Source organism: Bos grunniens, chromosome 23 (assembly GCF_055505025.1).
Source record: "Bos grunniens cultivar Pamir isolate PY7600 chromosome 23, Bosgru_T2T1.0, whole genome shotgun sequence".
In the NCBI taxonomy this organism is placed as follows: Eukaryota; Metazoa; Chordata; class Mammalia; order Artiodactyla; family Bovidae; genus Bos; species Bos grunniens.
The window spans coordinates 42,362,766-42,385,406 of NC_141187.1; the positions used below are offsets into that span (position 1 = coordinate 42,362,766).

At 44.6% G+C, this 22,641-nt stretch overlaps 1 protein-coding gene across 14 annotated transcripts in view; it reads left to right on the forward strand.

Annotated features, from left to right (window-relative positions):
* Positions 1 to 22,641, forward strand: part of ATXN1 (ataxin 1) — a 420,722-nt gene that overhangs the window by 328,387 nt on the left and 69,694 nt on the right. For 2 of the 14 annotated variants that reach the window (XM_086370186.1, XM_086370179.1), the window contains one exon: positions 11,447 to 11,581. The exons of the other annotated variants lie outside the window; for them this stretch is intronic. The gene's annotated coding sequence lies outside the window, so the exon portion shown is untranslated. The remainder of the gene's footprint in view (positions 1 to 11,446; positions 11,582 to 22,641) is intronic. 14 annotated transcript variants of the gene reach the window in all.

Consider the following 22,641-nt stretch of genomic DNA (forward strand, 5'->3'; position numbering starts at 1 on the left):
TATGCCTGATAGAAGTCATTTTCAAGAACATAGACTGTGGGTAATATCAGCACGCATCCTTTAGACTTTATTTTCTAAATACGTCCCATCTTTTAGCATTGGTCATTCTCATTCAAAACAACCACTGTTACACTTCAGAGAATACTTCAATTCATTCTGTTCCACAGATGTCGTGTATGACCTGAATATATGTGATTCTGATACACTTGTCGTTCTTAGGAGGTTCCCAATTTAAAGGAAGCTCATGATGAAGGCTTTAGAAAATAAAGAAAAATTTAGCAAAGCAAAGGATTGCACCATTCTAAATCTCTGAATTTTGTGCATGTCAGCTTCTCTGAAAGCAAGGGGCCATATGTTAGAAGGCATCCCCTTACTTGGGTTTAGACAAACCACTATTTCAACTGTCATCTCCCAAATGTTGCTACATGACCAAAAAAAAAAGCCAGGCAGAGCCTGTGAAGTTAGTCTCAGCTGGAAATCCCAATGCAAGATCAGCAAGGCATGGCTTCCTGCTCCCCACCTTCGTAAATCAGATGCATTATTCAGAGGTCATCTCAGGTTCTCCTCTTCCCTGAAAGGCCTTTCATCACTTGTTTGGTTCTCTAATTGGCTTATGATAGTAGGTCTTAAATCATCTGCTGGATTATAAATTCCTTCAGGGAAGAGACCTCAATTAAGCACACAGTGGATGCATAGTGTTTCAAAACAGAAAGTAATCATCAGGAGAGAGTAAGGTGGCCTGGGACTGTCACTCGCCCAGGGTCACAGAAGATATGAGACGGAAGCAGCATAAGAACCCTTTCGTGTCAAGGTCGTCATAGGTTTTTGATAATTTGGCACACATCCCCCCTCCAGCCAAAGAGCCTGAACCTAAGCTTAGTTCTGGGAGGGCTCCTTGTAAAGCATCCTTGTAGAGCCAGTTTCAACCTGCTCTTTGCTTTCTTTACCTTTGTCATTCAGCATGTCAGTCCAGGGAGCACTTCCACAGAAGACCAGCAGGGGGAGTCCACTTGCGTGGAACGTCTACAAAACCAACTGTTCTTTTTAAAAAAACACGAAACCAAACCACAGACCACGCTATGTGAGGTGAAGGGGCCAAGAAGGGCCTGGCTTCTGCATGTCTGAGAGCTTTTTAAAATGGTCTTTAAACAACCCTAGACCTCCATCAACCGGATTTTTAAATTATACAAACTGCAAGTCAGATTCTTAACTAGGTTTAACAAGTAGGTACACAATAACAACAATTACCATGTTTGTTTCTTTTTTAAAATTTGCCTTTATTATTGTTGTGCTTTGCATAGAGAAGACAAAAGCGAAGGCAATTCTGGAGAACAGGCAACCTCTCAGGGTACCCATCTCCTGCTGATTTGTAAATGCCGGGGCAAAGCGGAGTTCGTTTTTTGGGAAATAAATGTCAAAAGCAAGTCAGAGTCATTTATCCCTTGGCAGGAAATATTGATCTGGTGACATTGTTCGATTATAATAACTGTTTCTATTGTGTTAAGTGACTGTGGTATATTTAACCAATTTCAATGAAGAATGAAGGGCACTGTGCCATTTGATTGGCTAAACGTTAGAAGCCGCGTTTTGTTCTAACCAGTTCATTTGTTCTGTCACCAATATTTATTAAGCACCTACTGTGTGCCGAACATTCTGCTAAGGGCCAGGGTAAGAAGTAGGTTTTGGAATTGGATACCCTCGGGTTCAAATTATTCTACTGCCACTACCAATTAACTGTGAGAAGTTGAACAAGTTCACTTAACCATACTGTCCTCGTTTTCCTTACGTTGAAGCCACAGAGGTTATTCTGAAAATTAAATGAAAAAATGCATGTCTGCCTGTCAGAATGCAAGGCCTAAGTTATCATTAACTTTCATTACCATCATCATCATCATCATCTTCTTTTTTTCTCATCATACTCTTCATTTTTATCTTCAGGGTACCAATTTGGTGAAAGAAATGTTTAACTCAGCAGCTTAACATTAACACATTTAACAGCGAACTGGATTTAGAAGTGGGAAGGGGGAGCAAATGTGAAAGCCAGCTTTGGTAAAGCCATTATTTAAAATAACTACAGTTTATTTAAAAATCTAGAACAGACAGTAACTCACATTTCACAAGGCTACACCATCCTAAGGATACATTCGAGGAGTATGCGTTTAAGGTACTTGTAAGTCAATACCTTCTTCCTCAAACTCCCACCCACCCCCTAGTCTACTTGTCCTCCTCCCTGTTCCAGGGATGTCACCAAGTTTCTCCCAAGCACCTTCTTCCAGCCCTGCTCCTGGCAGGCTTGCAGTGATCCCCTCCTCCCTCCATCCTGCCCTATATGTTCATGGTGTGGCCCCCAGACACCCTTCTGGAATATTTCATCAGCTCCTGTTTCTGCCCTTTGATGTCAAAAGGGTTGGTGATTGGCCATTCTTCTGTTCTCTTGCCAAGCAGAGACCAGGAAATGTGTCCCCTCCCTCCTGAGTGTCATAATTTATCTTTATAGACCCTGAAACACAGCACTATGACCCCACTGCCCTTCCTACAGCCTTTCCAAGAGGCTGGGTTGGTGGTCCTCCCGCCGTGACTTCCCTTTTTATCAGCGTCATTCTACCCTCCCCCAGCATCCCTCGCAGATATACCTCGCCCTGTGCTCAGAGTCAGTTCCTTCCTTAGACACTCAGCCCTGAGAACATCCAGGAAATGCTGACCTTCAGATACTGTGTGTTGGTCACTGTTGGTTTTCTGCCATGAGCCTCATCAGACAGGCTGCTATACAGATGCAAAGTCTTTCTACTTATGTCACAGGCCACCCAGACTCGCCCAGATTCATGGTGGGTGTGCAGCAGCTCATACCCTCCAGCTGGGCTTCTCGCTACAGGAGCCAATGGTGAGAAGCTACTGAGCTGGGATTTAGAGCGTAGGTTTCTAGCTAATTCTTCGACTTGCTAACAGTATAGTGCCCTCTGGCATTTTAGTCACCTCCTTGCTTCTCCACTTCTTTAAAACGTGGCTTTTACTAAAGACCTTGCAATATACAATTGAAAGTGACATATAAGTAAATAAGATGTTGTAAATGAAACCATCTTCAGTATCCAAAGGGTGATGCAGACACTTTTGAGGAGCATGTATCAATGTATTCTTAGGACAGACTGACCTAGACGTTGGTTTGCATGCAATATCACATTCCAGTCATTCCATCTGTATTATTTTGCATCATTAAAACATAATCTTAGAATTAAAAAGAAAAACATTTTAATAATGTGTTTTTGTTCTTAACCTGAAATTAAAACTTTCAGATAAGGATAGTACCTTTGGAATGTTTTCTTTTAAACTTGAGCCAAGTTAACAGTCATCATTGCTACTACTTCTGTGACCTTGGCCACGTCTCATCTTCTCTCCGAGCCACAGCTCCCCGTGAACGACCTCTAACCTCATGCTGTGAACTTGCACCAACCTGATTCCATGTGGCAGATAACAGGACACCTAGTCATGCCTTCAAAGGTTATGAACGCAGTACACGTGTTAAGTTCAAGCTCCATCTTCCCAGTACCTTGAATATAGAAATGGCTCCATTAGAAATGGACTAGGAATGAATCATAGTAGGGTGTGCTCGAAGTTTCCTATAGATTCTTGAAAAGCTATTTCACTTGGGTTCTTTGGCATATGATTAATTTAGAGAGAAAACGGATCCAAAAAATTCTAGCCACCTCACCATTCCTCCAGGGGTTCCACTTCTTCGGTGTCTTGTCATTTTAATTGAAAGAAGGAAACCTCTGGAGGATGAAAAGAAAGAGAAGATGAGCTGTGGACCATCAGCTTCGTATGCATTTAAAGTAGAAGAAAACATCCCAAACACGCTTAGTCTTTCCCTTCCCAAAATGGACGGCATGGGGTAAATGCTCCTTCCTGCGCTGGCTGATGCTCTGTCATTTCACGGAGTAGCAGGTAGCAGGGTTTAGGCTCCCAAGCCCAGATTGCCTTCTCAGCCCCCTGACGCCAGTGCCTTTCCCCATTTGCTGTCTCTTCTTTCACCTCCAGTAAACTAAACGCTGCCATTCAAGCGCCGCTTTTATGAATGTTCTGTAAAGGACATCAGCAGACTTTGCACATGAAATGCATGAAAATTAGCCAAGACAGAGGGACAGGATGTGCTGTCCGTGGTCTGCGGGAGGGGTGGAGGGCAGGAGTTGTGGTTGAAGACTGGGTCTCCTCCAGTCCACCATGGCGGCCAGGAGCCTGGTGCTTCAGCCGCCAAGAGGAGCACTTGGCGGGGTTCACCTCTGAGATCGCTTCTCAGCTGGTTTTATGAAACCCAGGCTTTATTAAACCAGATTGTTTTATTGCTTCCTGCATGACCAGTCTGTTGGATTTCTGTACTCAGCTCCCTGAGAGTGCTTTGAATTATAGCTTGGGTGATTTCCATCTACAAGGTTCATGACATCATAGTGGACATTGGCGAAATGGTGTCAAACCGGCATTAACTGAAATTGAGAGGAGATAGGCTGGGAAATTCAAATAAAGGTGTTTCCAGATTAAAATACAAAATATCATGTGGGTCCAAACTCTCACTGTATAGTCATTCATAGCCCAAGCAAGGACTTTTGGCTTTTATCAGTATGATATAAATAGATGACTCCTTAAGAATAGAGACTGTCTTGAGTCAAAAGTTGACTAGTAAGTTTTGTGTGCCTGTGATGTACTTATTATGGAGCAGATTTATCTTCTGATATGTGTGTAGGGGAATGCTGATGCAAATGCAATTCACATGTGGATCTGACTCTTATTCCAGGGCAGGGTGGGGCAGTAGGTTGGAGTGTGGCTTTCTGTGTCCAGGTGGCAATTGGTATTCCACAAGATCCAAATGTGAAAGGCTTTCTTTGGAGAAATTAGACAAATCCCAGGACATCTTCCAAGCCTAGCACAGTGGATGAATGTCTCAGATGTTCAATAAATATTGTTAAATGAAGGAAGAAATTTTCCTAGACTCAGAGACGGGGACTGGAAAAGTGATCATCATGCATATAAGATAGAGCCTGTGTTTCTTGGCTGGACAGACGTTCCGACCTGCACCGGCAGCCCTTTGTAGTCACACTCATAGGGCTGAAAGATGAACAGCTTGAGAGGGTGCACTGGCATTTCACAGGGTGTGGATCAGAAAACAGCCCACTTGGAACGTGTGTATACAAGCATGCGTACGGGTGGGGGGCTGGTGACACAGCTTAGTGACGACCCAGGGACTAGACTGCACTAGGCGGCCTCTGCCCTCCTCCTGTGAGCTTGGACATTAAGGTCAAGTAGGTGACTGCGTGTGAGACACCAGCATGTCGAAAGGGCCCCTTGCCCGGTATCTCACATGGCCTGCCGGTTCAGAACTTGTATCTGGGTAGGTTCTGGCCCCCAGGGCAGATGTGGGCCACATGACCTTCATCACTGGAGGCTTTGGGAGGGCATAGGTGAGGCGAGAGGGCACATTCCTCCCAAAACATCTTTTGGAAAGAGGAGAAGCCAAAACGTGCCCAGTTTCAACAAGTTTCACTTTCCCTGATCTTTTTGTTGTTGTTATTTTCCTCTGTCTCTTAAATACTCTTGCTTAAAAGAACTCTCCAAGAAAAGATTTCCAGGGAATGCTTTTTAGAGGTCCTGTGGAAGCCAAGAATAATTGGCCTCCTTTTTTGGCCAAGGACTGAAGTCAAGGCAAGTTTTAGTTGCTCCCCCAACCCCCGTGCACACATAGATATTCATATTACTAACAGTCAGCTGCTCTGAGTCCATATCAAGGATGGACACATTGACCAGCAAAAGCCAGAATTCAGCACAGTATCAATCCCCTAAATGTAAACATCTCTCTAAAATTTTAAGAGTGCATAATTTCAGTATTTTTTCCTATCACTAGATGTTTAGAGCTCCCTCCAGTGTCACTGTGTTGTCATATTAGTTTTAAGCTTTTTTTTCCCTAAGATCAATATTTCTTTAACAATATCAGGGAGAGCATTTTTGTTTTCTTTATACTCATGTTAAGAGCTGCACACGATGCCTGGAAATGTCTTGTGCATCCCTAGCGTAACCAAAAGTGGGGTCTGACTGCTCGCTGCTCAAAAGTCATTAAAGAGCCCAGGTTGGTGGAAAGGAAAGTCTGTGTTGTTTGGGACGCCTGCACCCAGGGAGGAGGGTGGCCACTTGTCCAGAGGCCAACTCCCCCAACACTGACCATCAGTGGACCAGAGCTTTTATAGGCGGAGGGAGGGGTCTACATGCAGAAACAGCATACAGTCATCTTGAAATCGGTCATCGGTGGTCTGACCAGCATCATCTTAATTGTTTTAAGTACGGTTAGTCTTCAGTTCCAGCACTGGTTTATTTCTATTTCTTTGTGGCCAATTCTCAGAATTGTGGCAGCTTATATCATGGCTACAGTCTGGTCATCATGTAGTTAACTTGTTCTACCTGGTAGGGGTTTCAGTATCTGCCAAACGGTTCACAAGATATGGCTCAGAATACTGTCTGTAGCTCTTGAGAAGGAACTGGAAGTCCTCGACTATGCTTATTGACTAAAGTATTATTATTTGGTTTCCTTTTGACTGTTTTCCTTTGTTTCTGCATGTTCTCACTTCTCTGATTACATTTGTTCTTTTAATCAGAAAAACTGAAGTTTTTCTGCAGACAGAAGGCAGGCAGAGGGCATGGGAGGCAAGGATCACAGGGTCCTGCTGTGCTTCCCCAACACCAGAGACCAGCTGTTCCTGCTGTCTGTACTTCTCTCAGGATCAGGCAAGTTTGAGGGGAGGAGCAGAGGGGGATGAAGAAGTGGTCAGACAAGGGTGATGAGAAGGAACTCATGAGATATGTGCTATACAAGTGGCTTAGCTTAAAGAGCCTAGCAGCTCTCCCCGCCTTAGGGAACGGCAGAAGCCCGATCTTTGAGCTGACGAGCCAGGGCCCTGGGCTTCCATCTGCTTGCCTGGCATCATATGAAGCCACATGAAGTGTCTCACGTGTTCAGCTCTACTGTGAAGGCAGCAATGCCTGTCCACAGCTGGATGTCTTCTAGGTTTGGGATTGCCAAAGCTCTGCTTCGCACTAGAGTCCCAGTCTTTCTGAGTGTTGTACTTGCATATGTGTGAGTATATATATGTTTATATACACTCACCATGCACCTATGTATGCATATGCATGCATATCCAACAAGATATTCAAAATCCAAAGCATTGTTTTAACAGTTATTAAAAATTCTTCATCAGCAAATCTGAATTCAGCCCAGGATCAAACCACCTCCTTCATTTGGCTGGCAGCGAAAGGTTCTGGGTATTGTAAAATCTTTCAAGATACCGTTTGATGTGGGGTGGAGGGAAGGTCGTTCTCCTTCAAAGCTTAGTGACTCTGAGGCCATGACCTCCTTGTGTACTGGCATCCCCTCCGCTTTCTGCAGTGTGGAGACTCTAGCCTTGGGTGGGCAGGAGCCAGCTCTGATATCAGGGATGATGTCTGCTCCTGCTTCACGTCAGTGAGAGCTGGAAGTTGGATTAATGAGAACAGGAGAGGCTTGGGCCCATGGAAATCGTTCTCACTCGAAAGGAGACCCAGCTCTCCAAATGTGTTCCAGCCAAGCCTTGCATGCATTATAGTCCTGATCCCGGGTGGCAAGGGTCTCAGAAGTAGTGTGTTCTGTCTCCCTCTTCTGTCGTTCTTAGCTCATGAAGCTGTGTGTCTGTTGTCACCCAGAACATTGCTATAAGCCAGTTATCTCTAATTTTTTTTTCTTTCTTTTTTTTTTTCTTTAATAGAAAATTATTTAATTAGTATACATGTGTTCCCCATCCTGAACCCTCCTCCCTCCCCACACCATCCCTCTGGGTCATCCCAGTGCACCAGCCCCAAGCATCCAGCATCGTGCATTGAACCTGGACTGGCATCTCGTTTCATACATGACGTTTCACATGTTTCAATGCCATTCTCCCAAATCTTCCCACCCTCTCCCTCTCCCACAGAGTCCATAAGACTGTTCTATACATCAGTGTCTCTTTTGCTGTCTCGTATACAGGGTTATCATTACCATCTTTCTAAATTCCATATGTATGCGTTAGTATACTGTATTGGTGTTTTTCCTTCTGGCTTACTTCACTCTGTATAATAGGCTCCAGTTTCATCCACCTCATTAGAACTGATTCAAATGTATTCTTTTTAATGGCTGAGTAATACTCCATTGTGTATATGTACCACAGGTTTCTTATCCATTCATCTGCTGATGGACATCTAGGTTGCTTCCATGTCCTGGCTATTATAAACAGTGCTGCGATGAACATTGGGGTACACGTGTCTCTTTCCCTTCTGGTTTCCTCAGTGTGTATGCCCAGCAGTGGGATTGCTGGATCATAAGGCAGTTCTATTTCCAGTTTTTTAAGGAATCTCCACACTGTTCTCCATAGTGGCTGTACTAGTTTGCATTCCCACCAACAGTGTAAGAGGGTTCCCTTTTCTCCACACCCTCTCCAGCATTTACTATTTGTAGACTTTTGGATCACAGCCATTCTGACTGGTGTGAAATGGTACCTCATAGTGGTTTTGATTTGCATTTCTCTGATAATGAGTGATGTTGAGCATCTTTTCATGTGTTTGTTAGCCATCTGTATGTCTTCTTTGGAGAAATGTCTATTTAGATCTTTTTTGATTGGGTCATTTACTTTTCTGGAGTTGAGCTGTAGGAGTTGCTGGTATATTTTTGAGATTAGTTGTTTGTCGGTTGCTTCATTTGCTATTATTTTCTCCCATTCTGAAGGCTGTCTTAATCAAAAATCTTCCAGCAAACAAAAGCCCAGGTCCAGACGGCTTCACAGCTGAATTCTACCAAAAATTTAGAGAAGAGCGAACACCTATCCTGCTCAAACTCTTCCAGAAAATTGCAGAGGAAGGTAAACTTCCAAACTCATTCTATGAGGCCACCATCACCCTAATACCAAAACCTGACAAAGATCCCACAAAAAAAGAAAACTACAGGCCAATATCACTGATGAACATAGATGCAAAAATCCTAAACAAAATTCTAGCAATCAGAATCCAACAACACATTAAAAAGATCATACACCATGACCAAGTGGGCTTTATCCCAGGGATGCAAGGATTCTTCAATATCCGCAAATCAATCAATGTAATACACCACATTAACAAATTGAAAAACAAAAACCATATGATTATCTCAATAGATGCAGAGAAAGCCTTTGACAAAATTCAACACCCATTTATGATAAAAACTCTCCAGAAAGCAGGAATAGAAGGAACATACCTCAACATAATAAAAGCTATATATGACAAACCCACAGCAAACATTATCCTCAATGGTGAAAAATTGAAAGCATTTCCTCTAAAGTCAGGAACAAGACAAGGGTGCCCACTTTCACCATTACTATTCAACATAGTTTTGGAAGTTTTGGCCACAGCAATCAGAGCAGAAAAAGAAATAAAAGGAATCCAAATTGGAAAAGAAGAAGTAAAACTCTCACTATTTGCAGATGACATGATCCTCTGCATAGAAAACCCTAAAGACTCCACCAGAAAATTACTAGAACTAATCAATGATTATAGTAAAGTTGCAGGATATAAAATCAACACACAGAAATCCCTTGCATTCCTATACACTAATAATGAGAAAACAGAAAGAGAAATTAAGGAAACAATTCCATTCACCATTGCAACGAAAAGAATAAAATACTTAGGAATATATCTACCTAAAGAAACTAAAGACCTGTATATAGAAAACTATAAAACACTGGTGAAAGAAATCAAAGAGGACACTAATAGATGGAGAAATATACCATGTTCATGGATTGGAAGAATCAATATAGTGAAAATGATATACTACCCAAAGCAATTTATAGATTCAATGCAATCCCTATCAAGCTACCAACAGTATTCTTCACAGAGCTAGAACAAATAATTTCACAATTTGTATGGAAATACAAAAAACCTCGAATAGCCAAAGCGATCTTGAGAAAGAAAAATGGAACTGGAGGAATCAACCTACCTGACTTCAGGCTCTACTACAAAGCCACAGTTATCTCTAATTTTTAAAAACCATTTGGGGATTAACAGATATACACTCCCATGTATGCAATAGATAAACAAGGACATGTGTATAGTGAAGTGAAGTCGCTCAGTCACGTCCGACTCTTTGCGACCCCATGGACTGTAACCTACCAGGCTCCTCTGTCCATAGGATTTCCAGGCAAGAATACTGGAGTTGGCTGCCATTTCCCACTCCAGGGGATTTTGCGACCCAGGGATTAAACCCACATCTCCCTCGTTGCAGGCAGATTCTTGATGGCTGAGTGCTGTACAGCAGGTTTGGAGAAGGAAATGGCAACCTATTGGCACCCTTACCTGGAGAATCCCGTGGACTGAGGAGTCTGGCAGGCTACAGTCCATGGGGTCGCAAAGAGTCGGACGTGGGTTAGTGACTAAACAGCAGCAACTGTATGGCACAGGGAGCTATAGTCAGTATCTCGTAACAGCCTATATTAATGGAAAAGAAACCGAGAAAGGATATAGTTTATATAACCGAATCCCTGTACTATACAACTGAAACGCTATAAATCAGCTATACTCCAATTTTTAAAAAGTTAGAAAACCCATAGAAACTCCCTGAGCAGTATACACTGTCCCTGTTTTATGAAACTACACTAAAAGGGCAAATGAAAAGAAAGAGAGGCAGTCAGAAGCGTGCACACAAAATAAGTTCTAGGGAAATACGCGAGTGGCAAGTAATGGGCCCAGAAACAAACGATGGACAATACAGAAGAGCTTGTTTTCTTCAACCACATGGATCAACTGGTGATTGAGAAAGTGTAGCAGCCTGAGATTTCAGAATCACGCGAGCCCTGGGGCAGAGCTGCTGGCCCTACAGGGGGAAAAGTACTCCGTTACACTCAAGAGATTTACACACCGCACTGTCAACCCTGCGTATCCAAGGAGGATTGGTTCCATTGGTTCCGCCATGAATAACAACCTCCAGGAATGCTCAAGTCCTGTGGTCCACCCCCCATTATCCACAGGTTCATCCAGATAGCATATAGGTTAGTTGAATGTGAGAACCCAAAGAGCTGTCTGCATATTTGTTGAAAAAAAATGTGCATAGAAGTGGAACCATGCATTCGAACCCATGCTGTTCAAGGGTCAGTTGTACTTCAGTTGCAACCACTGAAAGTTGAACAGTTAAAAGTCAATATTGATTATTTTCCTCTTTAACTAGAGACTGAAAGGGTTTCTACCAGTGGGCACTTCTCCTGTGCTGTGCTTAGTCGCTCAGTTGTGTCTGACTCTTTGTGACCCCCATGGACTATAGCCGGCCAGGCTTCTCTGTCCATGGGGATTATCCAGGCCAGAACTCTAGAGTGGGTTGCCATGTCCTCCTCCAGGGGATCTCCCTAACCCAGGGATCGAACCCAGGTCTTCTGCATTGCAGGTGGATTCTTCACCATCTGAGCTACCAGGGGAGCCCAAAAATACTGGAGTGGGTAGCCTATCCCTTCTCCAGGGAATCTTCCCAACTCAGGAATCTAACCGGGGTCTCCTGAATACCAGGCGGATTCTTTACCAGGTGAGTCACCAGGGAAGCCCGGGCACTCCTCCTACTAGAGGCAAACTCTGTAGAGGTTTTTTTGTTGGTGATATAACCTTTCTTGACACCGTCTCATCTGCTCCAACTAAGATAAAAGTCTCAGCCACAGCTCTCTCTGTTTCCACTCTTTACAGCTTTGCAACCATACCAGTGTCATATCCTAAAAAACAGTCTTACTGGTGGATAAGTAGTTTATACCGACATGTAAAGTGTTAAACTCTTGTCAGGGTGAGTCCCACATCCTCGCCAGCTGCTTGACGTTCGGGAGACATAACTGTCCAAATTATGACAACATGTATCACATGCCTTGTAAAAGAGAAACTGACCCCCTGTTCACAAAAGTATGGTATTAATGAAATAAGCTTCCTGTTTAGCTAACTAGACTTATTGTTGTCTTGATAACTTAGCAGTTATTTCCCAGTCCTTTTTAGACCAATTTTTATGCTTTTACAACCTGGCAAAGGTAGCCGAGGAAGAGAACGCAGAAGTTGACATCGTTCTCAGTGCTACAGCCAGGAATTCTCTTTCCTTTTTCCTTTCTCTGTTTGATACCTTGCTTCTGATGAGACTCAAGGATGAGCTTCTACATTAGATTCTAGTTAGAAAATCAAATTTCTATAAAGTGTGCATCCAGAGAAGAAAATGCATTCATGTATCCAACATGGTTATTGTTTAGCTGCTAAGTCCTGTCCAAGTCTTTTGTGACCCTGTGGACTGTAGCCCTCCAGGCTCCTCTGTCCATGGGATTTCCCAGGCAAGAATACTGGAGTGGGTTGCCATTCCCTTCTCCAGCGGATCTTCCTACCCAAGAATTGAACCCGCATCTCCTGCATTGGCAGGTGGATTCTTTACCACTGAGCCACCTGGGAAGCCTTGTATCCAACATTAGACAGATAAATAGATGAATATAGATATTGAACACCTTGACTTTTCAGATGTTTTTCAAAAGTTCTCTTTGGGCTTTTACAAGATTTCTTTTTAAATTTAATGATTTTGCCTTCTGATGTTTTTCTCCACATGGCATGCTCCTTGACTAGCCAAAGGCACTGTGGGAGATGAGCTGCCTTCTCCTAAAAGGGCTATAGAATGAACTGGTGTTGCAGGGAGCCAGGGAGAGCCTCTGCTGGAGGGAAGTTTTCGGAAAAAAGCGTTGGAGAGGAGAGCTGCTTTTTACTAGATCTGCTTCCTTGGAAGGCAGAGTGCAGAGTTAATGATGAGTGAACAGGAGAAGGACAGACAGCCCTGTGGGGAAGGACTGAAGGAGAAGGGGAAGGGCACTTGCGCAGTGCCTCTCACACTGGAAAATGTCTAGGAGTTCCCTGGAGCTCTTACTGAAATGCACACACTAGTCCCGTTGACCTGCTGGGGCCTGAAGTCCTACATCTGTAGGAAGCTCACTGGAGGTGCTGATGCTGCTGGTCTGTGGACCACACTGTGAGTAGCATCTCTGTAGGCTGTGGGAGAGAAGGGTGTTGTGGGGGCCCGGGAAGCCCAGGAACCAATTCGAAAGATGGAAGATTCTGTCGCAGCTGATCATTTCTGCTTCCTGTTAGAGCAGGGAATAGCAGCAGTAGCACTCTGGACATTTGAGGCCTGGTAAGTGTTTGTTGGAGTGCGAGGTTGGAGGCAAGGGGCTGTCCTGTGCTTTGTAAGATGTTTGCAGCACCCCTGGCCTCTGCCCACTGAATGCTTGGTAGCCCCATCTCACCTTCCACCCCCATGTCTGTGACAACAGAAACATTTCCAGACATTGCCAAGGGTCCCTTGTTGTTCAACTGTGTCCAGCTCTTTGCAACCCCATGGACTGCAGCATGCCAGACTCCTTTGTGCTCCACTATCTCTCGGAGTTTGCTCATGTCTGTTGAGTCAGTAATGCTACCTAACCATCTCTTCCTCCGCTGCCCTCTTCTCCTTTTGCCTTCAGTCTTTCCCAGCCCCAGGGTCTTTTCCAATGAGTAGGCTCTTAGCATCAGGTGGCCAAAGTATTGGAGCTTCAGCTTCAATATTCTAATGAATATTCAGGGTTGATTTCCTTCAGGATTGACTAGTTTGATCTCCTTGCTGTCCAAGGAACTCTCAAGAGTCCTCTCCTTTGGGGGACAGAATTTTCCCTGGTTGAGATTCAGTGAGTTAGAAGGAGAATTAGGGGCCTTCCCGTACTTGCACACCTCCTGTCTTCCAGAACCACAAGGCAGAAATGACTTAACTCTGATATACTTAGAAGGCAATGCACTTTTCACTATTTCAGTCTTCAGAAATGCTGAGAAAGTGTTTGCTTTTAATTTGACAGCCTGATTACTTTAAAGTGTCCTCAGCTCAGACCCACACCTCGGCCCCATTTACTTACAGTTTGACTAAAACAGTAGGGAAATTTCTTTCCAAGAATATGTTGGCTCAGTAACCTAACATCATTTTAAGTCATCACCACACACCCACCAAAATTGTGAGATAAAATGGAAACTCCGTCATCTGTTCTCAGGATCTCAGTGCTCATGATTCACTTGTGACCTCTAAGAATTTCTCTGTATCCATCTCCGGCCACATTGAACTTTTCTTCCACCGCCTGGAAAATGCTTTCCAGCTCCAAGGTCAGTCAATTGACAATCTCGAAATTCCTGACAAGCAGACAGATGGGTTTGCTTTTTTTTCCCCATTGTTAGAGTTTATTTCTGCTTAATGTGTTGAGAAAACATCTCAAGGTTTTAACCCTGGCTCGGTCTTGGGAGAGAGGCACTTTAACAGGCTAGCACTTCATCTGGCCTCGGGGGGGCAGTTGTAGGGGGGCGGGGAGGGGGCAAGCAATGAACATCCCCTGGAGAGCCCAAGGGCACGTCTTGTACAATCAGTTAAACTTTCTCTTAAAGCCAAAGAAAACTTAGATCCAAACAGGATTTAGTCTCAAGCTAAAACAAAAATGTACATCATGTCGAAAAGGCTTTTCCAAACGCTACAGTTAATAAGCAATGCTGTGTTTTTACTGGAAAAGCATGCATCTAGCCAGGCATTCTTCACATTTTTCCCAGGATTTAGTCATAAAATCATTTTAAACATATTGCAAGGATAAAATGTGTACATATCTGATAAAGGCAGTGATTTTTTTTTCTTTTCTGCTCTATAGCTCCATAAAGATGGGAAAAAACGAACTATAGGGAAAAGCATGTATGTGTATATATATATGGTGCTTGCCAGGAGTCACTAGTGGTAAAGAACCTGCCCGCCAACGCAGGAGACATAAGAAATGTGTGTTCGATCCCTGGGTGGGGAAGATCCCCTGGAGGGGAGGGCATGGCAATCTGCTCCAATATTCTTGCCTGGAAAATCCCATGGACAGAGGAACCTGGTAGGCTACAGTCCATAGAGTTGTGAAAAGTCGGACACGCCTGAAGCAACTTAGCATATATATATATATATATATATGTATACACACACATGTGTACACATACTTCTGTATATGTATGCGCATGGAGTATGTATGTGTGTGCATAAATAAAATATATAAAACAAACTATACTTGTACACATACATATGCATCCATTTTTACCACTGTGAGAATCTGGCTTTTTAATTCACTGTTACGATTTTACTTTAAGTAGATACTGCAGATCTTTCCCCTGGATTGGAATAAGTCAGATCCAAAGCATAGAACCCTTCCTTATCATGCCCACCTGCCTACAGCATCTTTAGGAATTCAAGCTGAAGTGCATTTGGGTCTGATTTATGTGGGGCATGGCAGGGTGGACATCATTTCTGTGTGTGGTCAAGAAGCAAGCTGGGCTGTGGGGGGTTGTTATCCATCCATGGAGACATGGGTGCGCTGTCCCAGCTGACTGCGTTGGTAATCAAAGGCAGGAGGAAAGTGAATCCAGATGTTGATCATTTGAAAAGGAAAATTCCTATTTTCAAAACAAACTGACAGAAAAGCAGTAATCTGTGGTAGAGACTAAGTAACACTGACTAGACACGGGTTTCTGGGTTTGAGTGCTGGCTGTGCAACATATTAGATCGTGACCTTGGGTGGGCCACCTGACCTTATTTATTTCTCATCTTTAAACAGGGATAGTGAAAGCCAACCTAAGAGTGGTTATGGGGACTTAATGAGCTGATCCATCAAATGCTGTGAGCATGGAGAAAGACTGTACAAATGTCAAGTGGCCTTTTTTTTCTTGCAGATATTATTCTTGAGTGAGTTCTTGGTGATGCACACACAGCTACCATGCTTTTGTTGCAGATCATGGAAATAGTAAATCAGCCGTAGCTTAATTGGAAGCTCTGGACCCGTAATGATCTGGTGGTAGCTGGTTTGCTGGCACGTGCCTGGGCCTGTCATGATGGAAAGTCCACTGGCCCGTCTCTTCTCACCTTCAGAATTCTAACTCTAGTCCCATTAAGAAAAAACTAGAGTGAATGCCATTAGTTGCTTAACAGGAATTCCAAGCTTGGCTCCTGGCTTGGAGATGACAGAGATTCTGATTGGTAGCATTTTGGTAATTTATGTGATGGAAATGTTAATGCTCCCACAGTGAACAGTTCCACATCATCAGGAGGACATCCCCCAGTGAGAGTTCAGGGAAAGGGACATAGTGACTCACCCACTATGTAGTGTTTCCACTATGCAGGTTGATGGAACTAGCCTCAGTCATAGAGACAATAGTCAAACAGGATGAAATAGTGAGGAGTGATGAGTTTTGAATGTAACTCGTTAAGTTGTAAGTTATATGTAATTTAATGTTTAATCATGGTGGTGTTTGACTGTTTGACACTCACAAGTTTAGCAACCGGCTGGTATGAGCTTAGTTACCTTAAAGCACAGTCTTGTGCCGTGAGTCAGCAAGTGCAGGGCCGTCTTGGAAAACTGGCGTGGAAAGTGCAGCCATAAATGGACTTTAATTTCTGTGGACTTTGGATGAGCCGTCTACTCTAGGTCTCACAGTTTTATACCGTATTTCCCTTAGGCTGACAGAGTGAGTATTGGTTTATGAGAATGATCTATGGGTCTAGTTATTGCGGTTAGTATTTGAAAGTTTCAGCTTTTTAATTATTTGAAAGACTAGTGAAGACTTAGAGCAGGATCTTTTTGTTGGTCATTGAAAGAATCTGGAAACTATTCCCAAGGAGAAAGGGTAATTTTTTTTTTCTTCTTCTTTTAAGCTATCCCAAAAGGTTCAGGAGGAAATGACCATTGGGGAACAAAGGGTTAAAATTTTTGCCCATCCATGATGTAGATGTTCATCATGAAAAGAGACTTTCAGATGACTTGTACCTCCTTCTTTAATCAGTAGGTGATTTGATGGAGGCCTCATGTTTGACCAGCCATGTTGTGACTCTGGAGGATTTGAGAAGCCCGGCTAACACAGAGAAAAGGTAGCCTTACAGTTAACATCAAAAGACCTAAAAGCCTCGGGCTTCCCAGGTGACACAGTGGTAAAGAATCAGCCTGCTAATGCAGGAGACATGGGTTTGGTTCTCTAGACCAGAATACTGGAGTGGGTAGACTTTCCCTTCTCCAGGAGATCTTCCCAACCTAGGGATCCAACCCAGGGCTCCTGCATTGCAGGTGGATTCTTTACCAGCTGAGTCACAAGGGAAGCCCAAGAAAATGCAGTATTTCAGAGGGGACTGAATTTTAAAATACACTTGTTTTTTTTGTTTGTTTGTTTGTTTTTTTTTTGCAATTAACCTACAATAAAGTATATACATTATTGTAGGTTAAATGCAAAAAAAGCATATTTTGAAATTCAGTCCCTTCTGAAATACAGCATTTTGTTTTCCTGAACAGGACTTAAAACATTAATGCCATAGGCCCATGATTTTTAAACACATGGATCACCTATCATGAATTTGGTAGAGCTGTTTGCAGGCAAATAAAGTGGTCAAGTCATGCCTTTTAGAATGAAACAACTCATCATAATTCTATCTGAGAATTTGTAAATCATAGACTCTTTTTGTGTTGGGGAAATATGTGCTCTTTTAATCATTCTTAAAAAAAATAGCCTTCATCAAGCAAAAATGTCAGACTGTTATTGTTTTGCTTATGAATTCACTTAGATCAAGTAAGATTTTGAAGATTCTTGAAAGAAAATGATTCTTACTTCATTTTGGTGCATTTACATTAAGGGATTTCAATGGTAATAGCTGTCAAATTTCTAGTGGGTCAGCACACCTGACCTGGAGGACGTTAACTCAGTCTGCTGGACCCTAGCCCTGCACTTCATGCCATCTGTCCAAATGAAATCTGAGAATTGGGATTTCTGATGTTTCCAGGTGATGGTGGTCTTCCTGATCCTGAGGACCACACGTGGAGAACCACTGACGAGTGATTTTAGAGATAATGAATGGATTGGGGAAGTGTCAAGCAAATCAGTAAGTGTAAAATGACCATCACTAGCTCATCAGGCATTCAGAATTCTGAGGAGGAAGGGAAGATATTAGGCTATTTTGCTGTTGCTGCTGCTGCTAAGTCGCTTCAGTCATATCCAGCTCTATTCGATCCCATAGACGGCAGCCCACCAGGCTCCCCTGTCCCTGGGATTCTCCAGGCAAGAACACTGGAGTGGGTTGCCATTTCCTTCTCCAATGCGTGAAAGTGAAAAGTGAAAGCGAAGTCGCTCAGTCGTGTCTGACTCTTAGCGATCCCATGGACTGCAGCCTACCAGGCTCCTCCATCTATGGGGTTTTCCAGGCAAGAGTACTAGAGTGAGGTTCCATTGCCTTCTCCAGAAACGCTATATTTATTATACCTGGCAGCTTTCCAGTTCACAACTGCTGCTAAGCTCACTTCTAGGGGACTTCTAAGACTGCCCGTTTCTGCATCCTTGGGTGTCAGCTGGGAAGCCCAGGTTTCTGTCTATGCTCTTAGCTGCCCCCTCCACATAGCGTGCCTCTGTTGGTGGCATTGGAATTTCCCCCAAACTGAGCAGACGGACAGAACAGCCATCTGAAAAGGAGAAGGGAGCAGGTTACTGATGACTGCTAGCGAGCGTCGTTTCCACTGCCAGCCAGGCAGTCAGAGCTTCCCGGCACGCACTTGATCACCTTTGGAAAGAGTCGCATGTTCCCGTTGGGGGATCGGAGAGTTCTCTGCCACTGAGCTCAGCTTCTCCCCCTCCTGACTTCTTCCAAAGCCGTCTCTCCGATGTCACTGATCCTGGTAACTGGCTACCAAGTGTTCACTGCAAGAATCGATCCCTAGACTGCTAGGTGGAGGAGGCCACGGGGCCACCCTGGGGCGGGCAGAAGCATCAGGAAGGGATCAAGGATGCTGACTTCTCTCTGGGCCACTGGGCCTGGACCGCAGAGAAGGAAGGAGACCTGAAAGGGATGCGAGGCTTGGAGGCCGCAGCGAAGCCCCTGGGGTCATCGGCTGCCATGTACACGCTCCTCCCACCATACCTGTGGGTCAAGGTTTGGTACACAGGACACACTGGTTTTCCAGTGCCTTCCAGAGCCAGCGTACTTCCTGAAAACTCTTTAGCCAGGGAAGTTGTTCAATTCCAGAGTTCCACTGAGAAAACCTATACTTAAACAGATGGCCTCTGCAGGAAGGAACAAATTCATGAATCATAGTTATACTTAAATTTTTTCTGTTACAGAGAAACTTATTGTTTTAATTGCTTTTAATTAATTTATTTGACTGTGTTGGGTCTTAGTTGCAGGCTTCTCTGTGTCATGTGGGCTCCAGAGTGGGTGGGCTTGGTTGACCTGCCGCCTGTGGGATCTTAGTTCCCTGACCCAGGATCAAAGCTGGGTCCCCTGCATCGGAAGGCGGATTCTTAACCTCTGGATCACCCGAGAAGTCCTGAGGAACTTATTTTTAAAACTGGGACCCCAAACCTAGTTGATCAGAATCCTTTGGGGAATTTCAAAAAATTCCTTTGCACCAAGCCAGAAAATTCAAGTTCCACAGGTCCTTGGGGCTGTCTGAGCATCTGTGTTCCCTGTAAGGCATGGCCCTGATCCTGAAGGGCCATCATGGGTGAGAACTCTGAGCAGAGCTCAGGTTTGATGGTGATGGTGACGCTGCCTTATGGGAAATTCAAAGGAAAAAAGCTTCTTTCTTTAGGAAGGGCCAAAATCCATAACTCTGATCGTTTTGATTTGAATAGTATTCTCTTGTTTTTGAAAAGCCTTTATAATGATTGTTTTATTGTTCCTTCCAATGCTCCTGGGAGCGGGAGGACAGGACATGTATTACTGGCACCATTGTACGTCTGCGATGCCTCTGCAGAGGGGAGCTTAAGTGAGGCAGGGACCCTGCTGCTCCCCGTCTCGTGCGCTTTCCACGACTCCAGCTTTGTTGCTTACTCTTGTGGGTATTTGTTTTTGATACCTCGAGTCTGTCGTCTTGCTTTCCACGAGTGGATGACTGCCATTAACACGGACCATCAGGGAGATGATCAAAGTGGAGAAGCCAAATTGAACATAGCTGGAGGCGACACCCAAGCGTCTTACAGCCCAGGTTCTAAACTAGGGAGCAAGGCCAGGCTTCGTCTATTGCACAGCCGGGCTATTGTGGGTATGAGAGAAGCAAGCATCAAAAAAGCAGATCGGTCCAGGAGAGGAGATTATTTGCATGCATACCATACAGAGAAATGTACAAGAAAAATGTATGCATGTGTGGGGTCCAGTGAGGTCCAAGATCCAGGCCATGGAGGTTAATGGAGCTTAGTTAGGAAGGTGATCGAGCAACAGATACTGATGACATGGTAAGGAGAACACCAGAGTTCAGAGATAAGGATTTCCATTACCAGCACTTGGGAAGTAAAACCAGAGTTTTGGGGGTTACAGGTCAAGGATCTCATACTTAGAGGACTAGCACGAGGGTGGTCCTGAGTCTGCAGGTTGGCACCACCCCCTCTTTGAAGTCCAGGAAGCTCAGGTTAGCCAAGATGTTGCATATACTTTGTTAAATCACCTTGAACAAGCCTTGCTTTCCCCAGCTGCAAAATAAAGAGTTGGCAAATTGATAGCCTGTATACATGCCTCACAGGGAAGAAATCTACCTTTGGTAAATGAATAGCAAGAATGTGGCTTTGGGCAGTGAGTGGGTGACGGGGGTTGGCAGAAGGTGACCCCTATTCAGGGCTTTTCAGCACTGATCCTGGGACACTGGCCTTATTGCAAGGGGCACCTCCTTTCATGCGTGGGGAACAGCTTGAACAGTTAGTTGCAGCCCAGTGAATGCACTGCCAGCCCGTAAGCCCCGTGGACTGGTCCCACTTATCTGGAAGAGAGCGATGCCATGCCTGTGATGGTCATGACCCCACTGACCCTCTTTGGTGCCACCGTTTTCTTTTTCACGAGAAGGAAAGTGAACAGAAGGTACATCACACACTTTCATATTATCGGCTGTGGAGTTTTAGGGACAGGATTTCCAATAAACCCAGAAACCATGATTGCTGCCTCCTTTTCATTCATTCACTAGTTTTACAGCCTCAAGGTGATAAGAAAATGAAGGGCTGTCAAGACAGAAGGAAGTCCAGTGAGCCTGGGAAGCGGCTTTTCAGTCAGTGCTGTGTAGAGTGCCTGCCACTTAGAGTTCCTTCTGCAGTCTCTGCTGGCAATGAAAGTCTTTGTGGAGGTTTTCCATGTAGTTGCCACCGAGGGATGCTAAGGTCTTTTTAATCTGGCCACACTGGACTCAGGAAGAGAGAAGAATGATAAATCGTAATTACATAAATGAAGGTGTTGCTGTTGTTTAGTTGCTCAGTCGTGTCTGATTCTTTGTGACCCCATGGACTGTAGCCCACCAGGCTCCTCTGTCCATGGGATTTCCCAGGCAAGAATACTGAAGTGGGTTGCCATTTCCACCCGCAAGAGATTTTCCCAACCCAGGGAGCAAACCCATTTCCTGTTTTTCCTGCATTGACACTTTGCAGGGAGAAAACGCTTCCTGCATTTTCTTTACCACTGTGTCACCTGCAAGGCCCAGATATTATCTCAGTTCAGTGCAGTCAGTCAGTCATGTCCGACTCCTTGCAACCCCATGGACTGCAGCTTCCCTGTCCATCACCAACTCCCGGAGCTTGCTCAAACTCACGTCCATTGAGTGGGTTGATGCCATCCAATCATCTCTTCCTCTGTCGTCCCCTTCTCCTCCTGCCTTCAATCTTTCCCAGCATTGGGGTCTTTTCTGCTGCTGCTGCTAAGTCGCTTCAGTAGTGTTCAACTCTGTGCGACCCCATAGACGGCAGCCCACCAGGCTCCGCCGTCCCTGGGATTCTCCAGGCAAGAACACTGGAGTGGGTTGCCATTTCCTTCTCCAATGTATAAAAGTGGAAAGTGAAAGTGAAGTCGCTCAGTCGTTTCCGATTCCTAGCGACCCCATGGACTGCAGCCTACCAGGCTTCTCCATCCATGGGATTTTCCAGGCAAGAGTACTGGAGTGGGGTGCCATTGCCTTCTCCATTCTAGCGCTCCTCAAAAGAAAAATCTCTGGATCCTCCATTGTTTCCAGGAATTTCATGTGTTATTTTATGTGAAGAATTGCTTTCAGGCAAGTTCTATGTTTTGGTAGCGGAGACCTCAGCAAGAAGTGAGTCAAATACACGTGATGAGTAGAGCACCCGTGCTGCTGACCGGATTCCCCGCAGGACTCCAGAGGTCAGCACTGTCCGGGGACCTGCGGTCCCTTTCACCTTGCTGCGGGTTCTTTGCTTAGGAGACTTCTTCAGTGGTTCCGGCTCAGCCCCAGCTCCTGGGCGTCTTCACAAGCCTTGTGTGTACCCTGATGCTGGGGAAGATTGAAGGCAGGAGGAGAAGGGGACGACAGGATGAGATGGCTGGATGGCATCCCCAACTCAATGGACATGAGTTTGGGTAAACTCCAGGAGTTGGTGATGGACAGGGAGGCCTGGCGTGCTGTGGTTCATGGGGTCGCAAAGAGCTGGACACGACTGAGCAACTGAACTGTGTGTACCAGGCTTTGGGTTCTTGCGTGAACTGAGAACCAGGATGGTTGTTGGATGGTTAAGTATGTGTACTTGGGGACCTGAGGAACCTGGGTTCACATCTTGGGCTTCTCCCCTTACTGGTAAGTTGCA